Here is an 18,115-nt window from a genome sequence, read left to right on the forward strand (position 1 = left end):
TCACGAGATGGCCACCCTCCAGAGGGACTCCACTCTCCACAACGCCAAGGCAATGGCATGTTCCATCCTCCAGGAGAGATGGCGTTGGGTCGATCAGACCAGCGCCATCTCCCTGGAGACAAAGAAAGAGTTTGTGGCTGGAAATATCCACCCAGACAGTATGTTTAAGGACGCTCTGGCCAAGATGTCAGAGACCATCCAACAGCTCGAGTCCTCCACCAAGACGATGAAGGCGCTCGAACCGCTGGCCAACCAGGCCGCCCCGGTAGGCCGCCCCAAGGCCAAGAAGGCACCCTGGAAGGCCAAGACCGATGACAAACCCAGGTCCCAGGACCGGAGCGGAGATAGACAGCGACAGCCTGCAGGCCGAGGCAGAGCAGACCGCCGCACCTCTCCGCCGCCCTACAAGGCCAGGAGCGCTCCCAGAGGCCGAGGCCAGGGGAAGCGCAAATGACCTGCCCGGGCCGGGTCATCTTCCCCACCACACTCAGAGTTCAAGGCCAGAGGTGGGGATCACAGATCTCACCTCAGAGCCTGCGCTGAAGCGCTTAAGGGGGCCTGTACACAGTGCTGTGAGCACCGTTGTACAGACCCCCAAAATTGTTATGTGCAATTCACATGTGTATGTTTTTCCACGTTGTTCAATAAAGAAAACAAAAAAACAAAAAACACAAAAAACAATAAAACCAACTCTGAAGGGCATAGGCCCAGTGGGAAAGATAACCCACACTGTGACAGCTTTAGCTGTCACAGGCCGAGAACTCCACGCCAATTTTTTCCAAACTCAATACCGAAAAAATTCACTAGAGGGAGACATTTCACACAAAGTAAGTCTTCCCCTAGGCAGGCAATGCACCACGCTGACAAGCACAGGGAACCCTTTGTCACGTCATCTGTCACAATGGCGGATATCCGGGGCTTCCCCGTGGATAATCCGTACAATTCAGACAGGATACAGGCTGCAGTTCGCCTCGAAACCGCCCACTTCCAGGAAAATTATTTTCTCAGAAGCGAGCGGGCAAAAGGCCGCCATTCTGCAAGAGGAAATCAATTCATTAATGCAGAAAGGCGCCATCACAGAGGTGGCCCTCGACCAATCAATGAACGGTTTTTACTCCCGCTATTTCTTGGTAAAGAAAAAGGGGGGCGGACTCCGTCCCATTCTAGACCTGAGGGCATTGAATCGTCACTTAAAAAAGCTGCGATTCAAAATGCTTACTCCACCAGTCCTCCTACGCCTAATTCGCGAAGGGGACTGGTTTACGTCGATAGACCTGCAAGACGCATATTTCCACATTCCGATTTACCCGCCGCACAGAAAATTTCTGCGCTTCGGGTTCAGAGGAAAAGTGTACGAGTACACAGTCCTTCCCTTCGGAATGTCACTGAGTCCCAGAGTCTTCATAAAGTGCACCGCGGCAGCTATCGCTCCGCTCCGACAGCAAGGGATCCGTCTCGCTACATACGTAGACGACTGGATCCTACTTGCAGACTCTCCACGAGAAGCACTGTCGCACACACATCGTGTGCTCAGCCACCTCGACTCGCTTGGGTTTATAATAAACCACGAGAAGAGCATGCTTATGCCAACACAGTCAATAGACTTTATAGGCATAACACTGAACTCAATCTCTTACACGGCCCGCCTGAGCCAAGAGAGAATAGACGCAACACTGCAGTGCGTGGCGTCATTCAAAAGGGGACGCTCGATTCCTTTTCATGCATGCCTCCGGATGGCGGGGTTAATGGCCTCTGCGGTCTATTTAATCCGCCTAGCAAGGCTACATATGAGACCTTTCCAACGATGGATAGGCTCTCTACATGTACCAATGCACCGTCGGCACCAGAAGGTAACAGTAACATCACAATGCATACTAGCCCTTCAATGGTGGTCAGACAGGAAAACCCTCTCAGAGGGCGTCCCCATGGGAAAGCCTCTGATCAGGAAAGTCATCACTACAGACGCCAGCATGACAGGCTGGGGAGCCACGATGGAAGGACTCACAGCCAGAGGTTTATGGTTGGGGCCACTACGTGCCCTTCACATAAATTACTTAGAGCTCATGGCAGTCTTCCTCGCCCTGAAATACTTCGAGCAGCGCATCCGGGGTTGCCATGTCCTAGTCAGGACAGACAACACCACGGCCATGTGCTACATCAACAGACAAGGTGGACTCAGGTCCCCTCGTCTTCATCAACTGGCTCAGAAACTGATCCTGTGGTGCAACACACGCGTCCTCTCAATAGTAGCATGTCACGTCCCAGGTCTTCTGAACACAGGGGCAGACCTGCTGTCCAGAGGACCTCTCCGCTACTCAGACTGGTCACTACACCCTCATGCAGTGGCCCAGGTCTGGAGCAGGTTTGGGAAATCCAAGGTGGATCTCTTTGCCACAGAGGAGAACACGAAGTGTCCCCTCTTCTTCGCAATCAGGGGACCATCAACGTTGGGGCTAGACGCTCTGTCACACCAATGGCCCAAAACCCTTCTCTACGCCTTTCCCCCGCTATCCCTCATCAGCCCCACTCTGGACAGAGTGAGGACTCAGGGTCTGAAGGTGCTCCTAATAGCCCCGTCGTGGGGGGTCTGGAGGTCGGAAATAACCCCTCTCCTCTACGACCAGCCGTGGAGAATTCCCCTTCGAGCGGATCTCCTCTCTCAAGCGAGGGGGGAGATCTTCCACCCTCACCCCCAGGACCTAGACCTATGGGTCTGGCCCGTCAAAGGGTGATGTTGACTGCCGTGGGTCTACCTCCGAACGTAATCGAAACGATTCAGAAAGGCAGAGCCCAGTCAACAAGGGACCGTTACGACACAGCCTGGCGCGTCTTCGAGCATTGGTGCTCACGAAGACCAGACCAAACAGTCCCCTACCAGGCCTCAGTGATCGACGTCCTGTCATTCCTGCAGGAGCTCCTAGACAACGGTCTAGGCCTCTCCTCAGTCAAGGTCCATTTGGCGGCAATCTCTGCCTGCCACCCAGGCTTTGATAACCAGACGGTGTGGAAGCACCCGCTGGTAAAACAATTCATGAAGGGTGTACGCAGGGAACATAGGACATGCAGATCCCTCGTTCCCTCGTGGGATTTGTCCCTGGTTCTAAAGGCGCTGGCTACAGCACCCTTTGAACCACTACAAACCGTGAGCCTCAAGCTCCTAACCCTGAAGGTGGCTCTCCTGATCGCACTCACGACAGCAAAAAGGGTCAGCGACCTACATGCGCTCTCGATCTCTCCAGACTGCATGAGGTTCGATGAGGGGTCGACCAAGGTCACCCTAAAGGCAAACCCCGCCTTCATTCCCAAAAATGCTCTCTCAGTGTGTGTGCCAGTGAACCTACAGGCTTTCCATCCCCCGCCGTTCTCCTCTGACGAAGACAGCAGGCTTAATTGCCTCTGCCCAGTCAGAGCTTTACGCATATACGCGGATAGACTGGCTCCCTTCAGACAAGGAAGCCAACTCTTTGTGTCCTGGGGTGCCAGGACCAAAGGAAAGCCCGTCACGAAGGTCACTATCTCTAACTGGATAGTGGAAGCCATCCGTCTGGCCTACACTAGCCAAGGCGTGGATTCCCCTCAAGCCCTGAGGGCCCACTCCACAAGAGGTGTGGCAGCTTCCTGGGCACTCTACAAGGGTGTCTCCATTCAGGAAGTCTGCACAGCAGCAAGCTGGTCTACACCCTCGACTTTCGCCACATACTATAACCTAGATGTGGCAGCGCCTTCGCTAGCGCACGCGGTCTTGGGGGCCGCTGCTCAGTAAGGCATCAGGGCAGCATAGCGCTGCCTCCTGCCCTCCACAAGGACTAGGTTCTGGACCCAAAAGGGTCCGAGCCCCTCCCAAAAGGTTTACCTGGGACCCACTGGAAGTTCAGGTCACGGGAGTTCATAAAGTCCCATAAACGAAAGGTATTTCGTGAAATTTCTATATAATACAACGTTAAAGGTTACTTTAGTAACCACGGTTGTATATATAAATTGAACGAAATACCTTTCGTGGAACGCCCTTCTGTTCTCTAAAGCAGAAGAAAAGTTCCGAATGAGGGCTGACGTAGCCACGCAGGTATCTATACGGGATAGGCGTGGCTTCCTACGTCACCCTTAGAGCCCAGGACAGCGAAAATTCTAGAATTTTCTGTCCTGGGAGTACATAAAATAATGTTCTGCAGCTAGGTTTTGAAGGAAACCTACCCATAAACGAAAGGTATTTCGTTCAATTTATATATACAACCGTGGTTACTAAAGTAACCTTTAACGTTATTAGCATATCGTCGCTGTCGGACAGAAACCTTGTATCTCTCCATATCTTTTAAAGTTTTGCTTTTCATCAGTTAGTGACATTTATGTTAAATTCTAGCTTCGTCATATGACAGTGTATAGTGTAAAAGTGGCAAAATAGCAGTTGTACAAGCTCACATGTTGCAGCATATGACACATGAGCTTGCCTTGTAGACCTGCTATTTCTGCTAATTTTTTTTAACATATTTTGAAAGATTATAGAAAAGGTTTGCCTTAGATAATGATATGCCCCAAATAGGGAATGCCAGGGTTAAAGCAGTTAAGTCCATTTTTATGTTGTTGTCTTGGACATACAAGATTTGTTGATACTTACACACTTATATACTTTATACTTATGCAGCATACATATATTCAAATTTGGCTTCCCAACCGAGATATTTGAATGTGAAACAACACCATTGTTATGACGTACTATCAAGGCCTTTATTAAATGTACTTTTTGAATTTACTTTAATATGCTGTTCAGATAAATGGCTGTGGTGGTGTTGGTTATTAGCATATCATATTCGGGACAGAGGAAGCAGGCAGGAGGAAGTTGTCGGGGAGAAAACAGAAGCCACATATACAAGCCACACAGCAAACCTGCTAAATTGTCTGCAGCTTCAGCCAGCTATTGTAATCCAGAGATCCACGGCGCTGGCTGTCCATTGTTGAAATACAGACTTATTAAAAAAAGAGGGGGAAAAGTTAGCCCAAGATGGTGCCACAGAGAGGTGGGTTTGTGAGGTAATGGCATTTGCTCTCTTTAAACTTTAATCTTTCCTATTAATTCCCTGCAACTGGAGAATGTACGAGAGTTAATGTTCCATGAACGTGTTTCTCACTCCGCAATCTCTTCAAGCTAATTACCTTCAGGTGCTAAATGGTGGGAAATTGCCATCCATTTGGATGAGAAAAAATTTCACCTCCTGGTCCCTAGTGAAACATTTTTTTGCCCGGGCACATTAAAAAAAAGAGAGAGAGAGAGAAAAAAAAGTGTAAAAAAAAGAGGCAGTGCCTCGGTGAAGGTAAACAGTGGTCATAAAGCGACATCTTCCCGGGTCTTCTCCGTCCCGTATTCTTCTGCATGCCCGAAAACAGGAAGCCGACCGCCGTGAGTCCCCGCAACACGTCCCTCTGTCCCGACACGCGCCGCTCGCCGGTGGAGGTCACACGGAGGTCAACAGGTGCTCCTTCCTGACGAGGGGAATGCAGAACAGATGTTTGATTGGCATGAATCATCCAAACGGCCCCATTAAAAACTTATGATGTGAAAGGATAGGACTCCTGGCACCGCGACCACATTTTTAATAACTGTGTTTTGATGGGTAAACAGGACGGGAGATCTTAAAGTAGTAGTGCCACTTTTTTAATTAGCCTCCATTGGTGGGACGTCGTCCACCACCTCTCCCCTCTCCCGCCTTAGGGGCAAAATATCACATGACCTTGTCTTGTCCAGCAAGTTTTCTTCTGACATCCTTCGGAGTGGCATGAGATCGAAACCGGGAGCGCTCTGTGGGCAAAGCATTGTATTATAGTCTCTCTGCATTTCTATAACGCCTTTATATCGAAAGCTCTTTAACAATGTGCGTTACACACACACACACACACACACACACACACACACACACACACACACACACACACACACACACACACACACACACACTGACGATGGAGGCAGCCATGCAAGGCGCCAACCTGCTCGTCGGGAGCAGTTAGGGGGGTTCAGTGTCTTCTTGCTCAAGGACACTTTGACATAAAGCCCGGCGCCAGCCAGGGAGGAGCCGGGGATTGAACCGGGCGGGCACCTTTATGGGCTCCAAGACTCATGGCTGCTCTACCTTCCGAGCCACCAGGGCAATAAGCACACTATATTTAATCCATTGAGACCTGGAACGCATCCATGTCACGTTAGCGTTAGCGTTTTAAACATTATGTTATAATTTAGCTATTGAAAAATAGCAGATCTACAAGCTCATAGCGCGCCACCGAGTGGCGCGCTATGAACTTGTAGGTCTGCTATTTTTGAAAAATCGTTAAAATGTGCCTCAAATCTTTCCGAAAATTGTCATGATTTAGAAAACTTTTTTTTAAAAATTTCGACGTCAGGCCTGAATGGGTTAACTTACTAGATAATTAGCTTAGTGTCGCCTTACATGTTCTCAATTGTTCGTGTTAAATAAGAGCGGTAGGTTCAAGTATCAAGTGGATGAAAGATCAGATGAATACGGAGCATTTCGCCAGCCTTGTGCCTCATTATTTATGCCCCGTCGTCTGACGGTGTCGCAAGCCACAAATCGCAGATCTACAAGCTCACGACACGTCACATCCGCCACACGCTGTGAGCTTGTAGATCGACTAATTCCGTCACGACCATCGTAGGACAAAGTACAAATCAGGCGTAGTTTTTTTCGTTTTTTTCTTTTTACAACCCAGCACCTTTACGAATAGATTTAGCCCCCCCAAAATCCCCCCCCCCCCCCCCCCCCCCCCCCCCCCTCGCATACACCACCACCCCCCCAGCCACCCACCCCCTCGATGCCCGAGAAGTGAAACCCTCCCGGACGGACGGACGGACCGGCGTAGTTCAGTGGGTTGTCTGAAAGAGTCAGGAAGATGCATCATATGAGGGGAGTTAAAAAGGCCAGCTGGGCTGGGTGGGCCACGTTTGTGATCACTCACCTTCATCCCTGATTTGTAGTCATTATCCCGAGCAGCATTTGAAGATCAAAAACAAGGACAGGGAGAGTGATGGGGACACAGAGAGAGAGAGAGAGGCAGACACAGAAAGAGAATGAGTGAAGGAGGGGCGAGAGAGACGTGTGGGTGCGTCTGTGTGTGCGTCTGTGTGTGTGTGTGTGTGTGTGTGTGTGTGTGTGCGTGTGCGTGTGCGTGTGCGTGTGCGTGTGCGTGTGCGTGCGTGTGTGCGTGTGTCCCAGTGACTGCCACTGGCCCCTATTTGGTGGATATAGGGGTGTAGATGGCGGCGGTGGGTGGGGTTAGGGAGGAGGGTGGATAAGGGTGATAGCACGTTAAAACCAACCAAGCTGCAAAAGCAATGAATATTAAATTCACGCCTAAATAGCTGGCGTCTATGTGAAGCATTAGAGTATTATAATTTTTAGATTTGTCATCGATAGGATGCTACTAGGGGCCCCGGAGTTGGAACAACAAGGCACAGCAGAAGCGGATGTTTACACCTCTGATATGGCGCGGCGGAGCTGTGCTACAGTCGGTGGTCTCACTGTAATTTATGTGGGATTTGTCATAATGTCTGGCATGGGTCGTCTCACCTGAGATTTCAATAAACATTGAAACATATAGGAAAAAACAAAAACAAAACAACGTTTAACCCATCAAGACCTGAGGCCGATTGTACAAAATGTCTTCTGAAATCCTAACTCAAACTTTTTCATGTCAAGGACCACTCCCATCTGAAATGATTTGGTTCCAGGGACAAGAAGCAAAAGATTTGAGTTAAGATGTGAGTTTAAAAAAATATATACAGTAGGCCTATATTCAAAGATATGCACACATTCTCAAAAATAGCAGATCTACAAGCTTATAGCATGGCATGAAGTGACACGCAATGAGCTTGTATATCGGATATTTCTGAAAAGCCAGAGTATTAAACCCCATGAAAACCAATGTGCTATACTAGATGCTTTCCCGATTTGAAAGGGTTAATTGACGTTGGTTCAGTCTTACGTGTTAGTACCATGTCACAGGAGGGAACAAGAATAGTTGTTAGGGCGGAGGAGAATGAAAAGAAATAAGGACGTGTAACACATCTCTGACAGCTCCCTCCTTTAGTTTACATCTTGAAGGGCTCCCATCAGGCTGTTGTATAAATTAGACAAACCCTCACTGTGCTGAAATCTATCCCCAACTGTTTGTGTGAGAGAGCAGAGATCCCCCCCCTTATCTCTTTTTATCAAGATTTAATTATCTTTTGTTGGTCTTTTTTATCTACCTTCAAGGATTGTCCTCGGTGGGGGGTTAAGAGAATGGGAAAGTGGAAAACACGAGGGGGTGGTCTTCTGATGCGCGGGTATACGTACGTATAGGGCTAGTTCGTCCTCCTGTTCGATCTGATTCCTTTAGAATGACACAGCGGGAAATGAAATATGAAAGCCCATATCTCTCTAAACTACTGCTTAATGAACGACCGAGGGAAACCAAAAAAAAGTTGGCCACGTTCCAAACAAAGTTAGCGTGGCTGTTTAAACCCGCCCTCGGAGCATGAACTCTTTAGTTCGGCTTAGTTTGAGGTGCCTCCGTTTAGCTTTGCTTCATTTAAGGCTGAGCATCAGGGAGGTGTTTGAGCATTTTGATGAATTGTAATGAAATTATATTAGAAATTGTATAATTTTCACATCCATCAAGCACATTTATCCTGACTTTATATATTTTTTTAAATGTGATAGTGTGGTTGCTCAGATCATGGGCATATAGCACGTGCGCCATGTTGTTCTTAATACGACTTTATACACGATTATGATAATGATTGAGCTTAGAGCTATTGTGTGTTTCACATACAGTAATAAACATACACTACTATGGTGTATTTGACCAAATGTTGAATCAAGAAGGTTTATTCATTAATTTCTATACTCATACTGGACAAGCAGTGAGACGCAAGTAGATACTGTACGTGAGGGGTGCAAGAATGCTGTGCCACAATAATATAAACAGTAACGATGATTTAAAAAAATAAAAACTGGGCTAAGATAAGATGAATCCTCAGAGGTGTAGTAACATCAGCATAACACAATGAAGGGAGTAGGTAAAAATGTATACTGTAAATGTACAAATAAGACAAGATAAACATAATGTGCAGATATATACCGTGTGTATACTATAGCAGCAATGGTAAGAGTACCTTGTATTTTGTCTGCAAGTGAACTACAGTACAGTACTGGAACTTACCCGCTTAAGCCCTAAATAGGCTAAAGTTGTTCGACAAATAGTGAAAATAGCTCACAATGCTTCACAATCGCGACGGGTTGTGAGCTTGTAGATCTTGCTTTTGTGATCAGATTTTAAAAGAAATTCGAAATTTGGATTTTTTTTTAAAAATGTTCTGACCAAATAATTTGACAATTACTCAAAGTTTTTGCCTAAAATGGCATGCCCAAAAAATGGTTAATTTCATCCGTCTGCATATTTACCACTATAGTGCTGAAATTGTTTATAGCAAAAAAACAAAAACAAAAAAAGGTTCAATGATAAAGCACAATTTGTAGCAAAAGGAAAAGATAGACATGCCACTGTGTGTGTGTGTGTAGTGTATTGGAGGTGAGTTATCCACAGTGGCAAGCCTTCCCAGATATTGATTGAACAAACCTTCTGAAAGAGCTTAGCTTTTCTCCTTTGAGAGAAACAACACATGTAGAACATTAGCCGAATTGATGTTGTTAAATAATTTAGCATCAACCTGTACAGTATGTTGTGTGCAGTCATTCAAGTGAAGGTTGCGAGCACAATACAAAAATAAAACATTGTTATTGACTGTTCCATTTGTTTCCCCGACTCTGGTTCACTGTACTGTAGTTCTGCTGCCTACTGTATATATACTGTTGAATATACTGGTGCTTTGGGAAACAGTCCTTCCCAAAGCCGTTTGGTAGCCATCCAAAAACCCAGGGTTCTTTTTTGTTTATTTATATTTTATCTCATTTGTTTGCATTTTAATGCTTTATTTGACCATACATTTTAAACATTATCATTGCTGTTGGGCAGAAACCCCCTATCTCCGTATTTACACTTTTTGTGTTTTTGTTTTTATAAATTAACGCCCTATACTTGACGCCCTTATACTCACACAAAAGCATCAAAAGTAGCAGATCTACAAGCTCAGAACATTTTGAGCTTGTACTGTAGATCTGCTACTTTTGTTGTTTTCAAATGTGAATCGTGCAGAAGGAGGGAGACCCGCACTCTGCCACTTGCTGGTTCAAGAGCTTTTATTAAAGAATGAAGAGCAACGTTTCGGTCTTGCGACCTTCCTCAGGCTTGGGAATCCTGAGAAGTAACACTTTTGGACATAATGAGGTTTCCACCCGACAGAGATATTATTACACTGCACTTTGTAACACCCAAAGGCAAAAACGTTCACAATTCTTCACAACACGATGTATATAGATCTGCTATTTTCACTGAATGTTCTTCTACTTTTGGGCGATTGCTGCCTGGAATATGGAGCTGGGTTCATGTAGGTCAGTGTAGACTGTAGAGTATACACATGGGCAACTGACATGCGGCCCCCACCTTCACGTGGTCCGTCCACGGGAATATCGTTTTTTTCACCACCAAGTGTCACTGTTGCTCAGCCTAACACGCACGCACGCACGCACGCACGCACGCACGCACGCATTTTGTCTTTTTATGTCCAATGTATTTGTATTTAGTTCATAAAGTTAACATAGGCTAATTAAAGGCATTTGAAAGGCATTTGAAATTAAATAAAGTTTTGAGCTACAACATATTTTTGCTATGGCAGTAATATGCAATGTGGCCCTCTGGAGTGAGTGCACAATAGTGGCCCTCTCCATCGTCAAAGTTGCCCACCCCTGTGTAGAGAGACAGGAAACCAAGGGCAGAGTGAGTGTAGAGACATACAGTTGGGTGCCACCGATATTGTCCCTTATCATTTGACCCATTTAGGCCTGACCTCAAAATTTTAAAAAATCCTTCTAAATCCTCCAGTTTTCTGAAATAAATATTTTCACGATTTTTCAAAAATAGCAGACCTACAAGCTCGTGCTATGAGCTTGTAGATCTGCTATTTTTCAATAGCTAAATTATAACATAATGTTTAAAACACCAAAAGGGGTTCCCGCCCAAAATGGGTTAACTGTCCTTTTGCGCAGATCACGCAAACCTCAGCAAAAAGAAAAGGACAATATCGATGGCCTCCAACTGTACAGGATAAGATGGCGGCTGGATTCAAACCAGTGTCCTCCTCATACTCACAAGGAGCATATTCTGTATGGTGAGGTCTGTGCACTGGCACTGTGCAACTGGCTGAGCCACCAAAACACAACTTAAACATATATGAGAATGTGTATTTGAATGAAAACAAGAAGATGTGTTTTGTTAGAAGCACAGATCACTTTATGTCTGAAAGTGGTTATGCTTCTTGTAGGCGTGAGGACCCGTGTTCTGCTCCCGTCCTGTGCCTCTCTCAAGTTCTTTGTCCTTTCTCAGCTCTTGGTTTCCTGTCTATATAAAAATTGTATCTTTGAAAAACAAAGAAAGGGAGCACACTGTCAGACACTTGCCAAAATGTTGCTCTTTATTGGGTCGACGTTTCAGTCGATTAGACCTTCATCAGGACAGAAAATGTCTATATAGCTTGTCAAACATCTGAAACAATGATAGAAAAATACATCGTTAACAACTTTCAACCTATTTGGGGCATGAAAAATTGCGTGTCGACCGACTATTTCAGCTTTTGTTCAATGACAATATAGGGTTTAAGCAGTTGAGAAACGTTATTCTAACTGTAAAAGTGAGCAACAGGGAATTTGAGCAAGGCGCAGAAAGGACTCCACCTTATTATCCGAATCTTGTTGGTTAAGGGCTGTATCAGCTTCTATTTGCCCATTCCGAACAACATAATTCCACCTGTAAACAAATCAATGGATTATTATTCCGCCTTTGACAGGTGGAAATCAGCGTGGATAATTTGAAACCGAGAGAAATACTGAATGGCTCAAACGCTGCAAACAGAAACATTGCCGAATGATGGCTTTGGCAGCTGGAACCGCTCCCCTGCCAAACTGTCACCATTTAGGCCCCGATAACGGCAGGTAATTGCATTTCCAGAAGAGCAGGACCAGATGAAACATGCTGTGGACAGATACTGTTGGCACACTGGCCCCTTCTGTTGGAAAATTTCATTTTTCCACAAGGAAGCCATGAATGCTATAAAGAGTGAATCCAAATCCGTTTTTCCGCACTTTATCAGTGTGTGGCCCACCAAGTGGGGAGATGGAGGTAATTCATTCAGCTGAGACTCACCACCCTAATCCAATTTCCAGCCTCCCCTAGCAAGAGATAATTACAAGTATTAAAGCTGTTAGGACGGGGGGGCTGGGGGCGGAGGGGGGGGGGATTCTGAAACTCTGCTGCAGGCCCTGGAAATATCGACTGTGCGCGGGGAGGGGATTTCTGCCATGGAAGAACTCAAGCTAAGGTATTGTTCAAAACTAAGAAAGTGTGTTAACTAATGAGGCAGAGGGAATCTCAAGGTATGAAAGGACACCCATAGCCAAATGTCATAACAGACCCCAGGACTTTCTCTCTCTCTCTCTCTCTCTGTCTCTCTCTCTCTCTCTCTCTCTCTCTCTCTCTCAGTCTCTCTCTCTCTCTCTCTCTCTCTCTCTCTCTCTCTCTCTCTCTCTTGCATCACTTAAGCCTCCTTGAACAATTGGTCATTTCATCTGTAAAAGACAGGTAGCGGTTCCTGCACAATCAGTATGCATATAATAGTCCTTGGGACTTTCTATGAGCGTTTACCTCTGAACGAACCCGGCCGCCAACCTTGTGACGGCGGCGTGTTCAGCGGCATGGCTGTGGCACTGAGTGTCCTCATGACATCGCCAGGAGTCATTCTCCACATCCAAGACGGCCGGGACACTTGGCTATTAGTTATATGGCGTCTTCAATCTCTACTGAGAGCACTGCACCTGAGCCTACTGCATGGGGGGGGGGGGGGGGAGAGGAAAAAAAAAAAAAAAGGCTGTAGTATAACCAAGCATTGCTTTTCCAGTGAGCAATAGCTCACTTTTGTCGTTTGTCCCGACGAGAACCCGCACCCCTGCACGGTGAAAATCCTGAGACATCAAGAAACTGTTTCTATAAAGCTTCAACCACTTTCAACTTGGAGTGCCTGTTTTGGGCATGTCTTTATATTGCCAAAAATGGTCTAAAAAAGTATTACATTTTTTTGCGTAAATACAAGCTCGCTTACTTTGTAGATCTGCTGTTTATGCTACTCGTTGTACAACTAAGTACACAGGGCTTAAGTGGTTTATATCTGCGGCTAAACCTCAGGATTTCTCCGTCTGAATGCCACCTACCAACATCGCCATACCTCCCACCGCCTCAGATCAGCTGTAAACCATACCTTTTCATGCCTTTGATGTCACAATAAAGAAAACGGGGGTCTCTGCTGCCACGTTAACCGTGACTTCTCAAGGTGGCGGAAGTTGCAAAGGGTCCTAATTAACGGAAGCAGGGCGGACGCTTCTGAGGTGTTCCATTCAGCGCTCCACAATGGACGGACCCGTGGAGCAGAACCAGGAATGGAATATGGCGGGCATGAATGAGAAGAGAACGCACCCAAACAAGGGATCTAACATCACCCCTGCCTGCTTTGAGTCAGTCCCCTTGTCTTTATTGTGAGCGTCTGTTGAGGAGGGGGGGGATCGAGCCCTGTCCTCTATCAATGAGCCCCATTCTCTCTATCAATAACAGAGGATCAAATGAACGTAGATTCTCTTCAGACGCTGGGAGAACTTGACACGTTGACTTCAAGAAACAAATTAATATCTAAGATTGAAGCACATTATGTAGAGTATTATTATCTGAGGTTGCTTTTACTTCTGTGAGTGTGGACTGTTTTTTTTTTTCAGTGTGTATTCCAAAATACTGGAGATGGTGAAGACTATCCATTCACAAACGTTGACCAATCCAATGTTGTTTTAGCAAAATATAACGGTGAAAGTAAGGTTTTGCAGTGATTTGACTCGAGATTTGGAATATGAAAAGAAACAAATGTGGGTTCCAGAAAATCAGGAGGAGACCGACCGGTGCTTTTTGTGTGTCGAGAGCTCGATAGGCAAATTCTAAGTACGCGTTGTATATCCTATGAATGACCGTTTGTACAGACTCACTGTACTGTACACAACAAGTGATGTTAACCCATTAAGACCTGAGGCCGATTCTACGAATGTCTTCTAAATTCTAACACTTTTCTGAAAACCGTATGTTGCTACATCAGTGGTTTTCAAACTCTTTCATGTCAATGACCCCAACAATTACATGTATTTGGCCGCCGACCCCCATCTCAAAATATTTTGTTCCAGGGACTCCCAGAAGCAAAGATTTCTTCTTTCATTTCTATGTCTAGGATTATTGCAGTTTGTCAGACATCATGATAAAAATCACACCCGTGTGAACTGAGTGGTGTAAGGTCTTATATAGACTGATCAACTGTGGTCTGACGTAATGTCTGACGTAATGAAATCACACCCGTGTGAACTGGGTGACCATAGCAACCATGCTCATTGGACAGACACGTAAACTAACAAAGCCAGTTGTAGGAGTGGTTTACACCACTCAAAAAGGCCATATCTATTTTCAATGCATGCATGACAGGCAGGTGAATTTAATGATGTAGCTGAACAATATTTTACAGCATTCTGTTATATTTTGGAGTAAAAACTATTTGAAAACTGCTAAAACTATTTGAAAATGAATATCAGTATACAAATACAATAACACTTTTGACTTGCCCAAGCGGATGAATTCAAATCGTGCATATAGGCCTACAGTATATGATGTGTATATGCGTGATTGCGTGAGTAATGTTTTCTCAACAAAAGAAGCTGTCTTGATTTTTGCATAATGAGCAATAGCCTAATTTTGAGTAATGATTATTTTCATTTGCAATGATGCTTTATTTAATGGAAGTGAGCAGCTGCTGACTTGAGATTGAATGTCTTAGTATGTTTTGTGTAGTTTGAGGTTGGGCTATAGTATACGAATGAGGCGCAAAACCTCCTGCAGGCGGAGTGTGGTTTTGGAGTGAGAATCCTCACTCTGCAGGCACACTTAAAGGACCACTTCACCACTTTTCAACCTATCTTCATATACTAGGTCCTCACTAATAATCATGATAAAATGGCACCATTTTTTTCTACTCAGTCTGTGTCTCATAGGAGGGCTTTGGGCAGTTCAGAAATCCGTCCACCAGTGACATCATCGATGGGGAATCCAAGCTAATAAAAACTGCAGGATTTCTAGTCCTGAAAAGTTGCAATGCGAAAATGGAAGCCATCGTTCTCACGATAATACAAATTTGTAAAACAAATATTGTTTAAAAAAAATCTGCCTAACGATGATGTCACTGGTGGACGGGTTTCTGAACTGCCCACAGCCCTCCTATGAGACACAGACTGAGTAGAAAAAATGGTGCCATATTATCATGATTATTAGTGAGGACCTATTATATGAAGATAGGTTGAAAAGTGGTGAAGTGGTCCTTTAACACAGGAATACAAGTGCAACCCTATCCCTAAGTATAGTGTGCAATCCGCTGCACTGTATGCTTCAACTAACTTTTTTTGGGGGGGTGGTCTTTTCTGCCTTTAATGAGAGTGCACAGTGGAGATACTACACAGGGAAGAGGGAGAGAGAGAGAGACGGGGGGTGACATGCTGCAGCAAAGGTCGTCAGGTTGGGGATTCGAATCCGCAACGTGTCGTCAGGCTGCACTAGAGAAGTGGGTGTGGTGACCATAAAACCTTTGATTCTGGCCTGGGCCGTGGCTCAGCGGTCCAGGCACCTTGGCTGGTAATCCAGTCTGGCAGTGTGCCGCGGGTTCGACTCCCGATCCCGACGGCCTTTACTGCATGTCATCCCCCCATCTCTCTCCCCATTTCCTGTCAGCCTACTGTCTGTCCCTCCATAAAAAATATAAAATAAAGGTGAAAGCCACCAAAAAAACCAAAAAACGGAAAAAAAAACAACCTTTGATTCTGTGAGAAAAATATTGAATAAATTCCCTTTGTTTAGCGTTTTTTAATTTTCATTCTTTCACAGAATCAAAGGTTTTATGGTCATGGCTCGCCAGGATTCTGGATGGCTTGATTCTAGGCTAGGCTAAAAATAATTGATGTAAATACTTTTGCAAATCTCTATGGGAAAAAAATTAATGGCCGATTTTTCAGTGGGTCCAGAAAACCACGCCCATGCACTGCTATGCTCTTCTATACTGTATTGTGGTATGCGCCTGTACCACTAAGCCAGCGGGCACCCAGCCAGCATGCTTCTAATTACTTTACTGACATTGTCCACCTGTAGATATCACAGGACACCAGGGTCTGCATTTCTCAGTGGAAGAGTAGAGAGAGACCACCTCCAACCTCTGTTGGCCAAAAGGATGACTGTGTGGACTCAGCTGTGTCAGTAACAATGTGATTGCTATCACTTTTGGGTGTGGTTAGGCTTGTTGTTTTGTTAGTTTGTCTAAATTACTGGTTGGTTAATGGTTAACCATAACCACTTTCACCATTATTTTATGCTTTGGCTATTCTACAAACAGGAAGGTAGGAGCGCACACCAGTAGTGGGGAGGTGCTGACCGCAGGAGATAGCTTTGAATGCTTTGGCTATTCAAAAATAGCAGATCTACTAGCTCAGATATATAGGAGCTTGTAGATCTGCTATTTTTGAAAAATCTTGAAAATGTGATAAATGCAAAAGTACTCAAATCTTTGCTTCTGGGGAACTAAATATTTTGATATTCTGGTTGGCGGCCAAATACATGTTAGGGATCCATGATGACATGAAAAAGTTTGAGCAACACTGATATAGCAAGAAAACTGTTAGGATTTAGAAGACATTTGTAGAATCGACCGCAGGTCTTAATGGGTTAATGGTTAGGCTGGTTACTATAATATATAGTTTGAGTCCACATGGCCCACAATATCTTACAAAAACATATATGTTACCTTTCAGAATTTGCTGTGAGATCAGGCTGTAATAGGATTTGTGTGTTTATGTCTTTTTAAATCGGCAAAGTTTAATTGAGGCCTGACGTCGTTCTTAACTTTAAATGTACTTAGTGGACTTGCTTGATGAGCTGATTCCCTATTAGTGTGGAAGGAGAGAAAGAATCCAGCGACTTTTCACTAACACACTTTATTGAGTGCTTTGCTAGCTCCCACAGCTTCATGCATATTCATAACAGGCATTGTAGAAGAGTGCTAATCCAATTAATGAGCTTCAAACTGGTCCTTTTCGCATTATTGCAGTGTATTTAGGGCTTTTGAGTCAGTTATCCCTGCTTAAATGTTGTTTCCCCCCCCCATGGTAATTTAGAGGATAAGCTGGGATCATTTGTGCAACAGGTCCCGACACAATAGACTTGTGATGTTTGTCTTTGAAAAGTGCTCTAATGTGGCTGTGTCGTGGTTTTAGAATCTTACCCTCAACCCTTAAAGCAAAAAGATAAAGATATTTTTGTAAAGATAGTTTTGTGGATTTTTATTAGGGATGTACCGATATGGAAATTCTTGGCCGATACCGATGTTTACAATAACAATTTAACCGTTAGCAGATACTTATACCGATATGTTTATATAGTTTTTGTTGTTTTTGTTTCCCCCTTTTGTGCCAGGGAAACAATTAACATATACATCTTCAATACAAGAAATGCATGTTCAGAATCTACAGCTTGGTAGACTTCAGATAACCAACACACCAACATAGAATCTACAGCTTGGTAGATGGCAGATAACCAACACACCAACACAGCCAACGCAAAATGTATGCTTATCAACAACAGATAAATATCGGCTGCTGCCATCCGTTAATGTCAGTTTTATTTGCCGATATTATTGACCGATAACGGCAAATGTCGGCCGATTACCGATATGTGGCCGATACATCGGTGGCTACTTTTTATGCCTTTATTTGATAGGACAGTAGACTGACAGGAAATGGAGAGAGAGATGACACACAGCAACGGTCGTCGGGATCAGGATTCTAACCCGTGACACACTGTCAGGCTCCCGGCTGTTTCAAATACTTTATACAAACTA

The sequence above is a fragment of the Electrona antarctica genome, assembly GCF_951216825.1.
Source record: "Electrona antarctica genome assembly, chromosome: 22".
NCBI classification, from domain to species: Eukaryota; Metazoa; Chordata; class Actinopteri; order Myctophiformes; family Myctophidae; genus Electrona; species Electrona antarctica.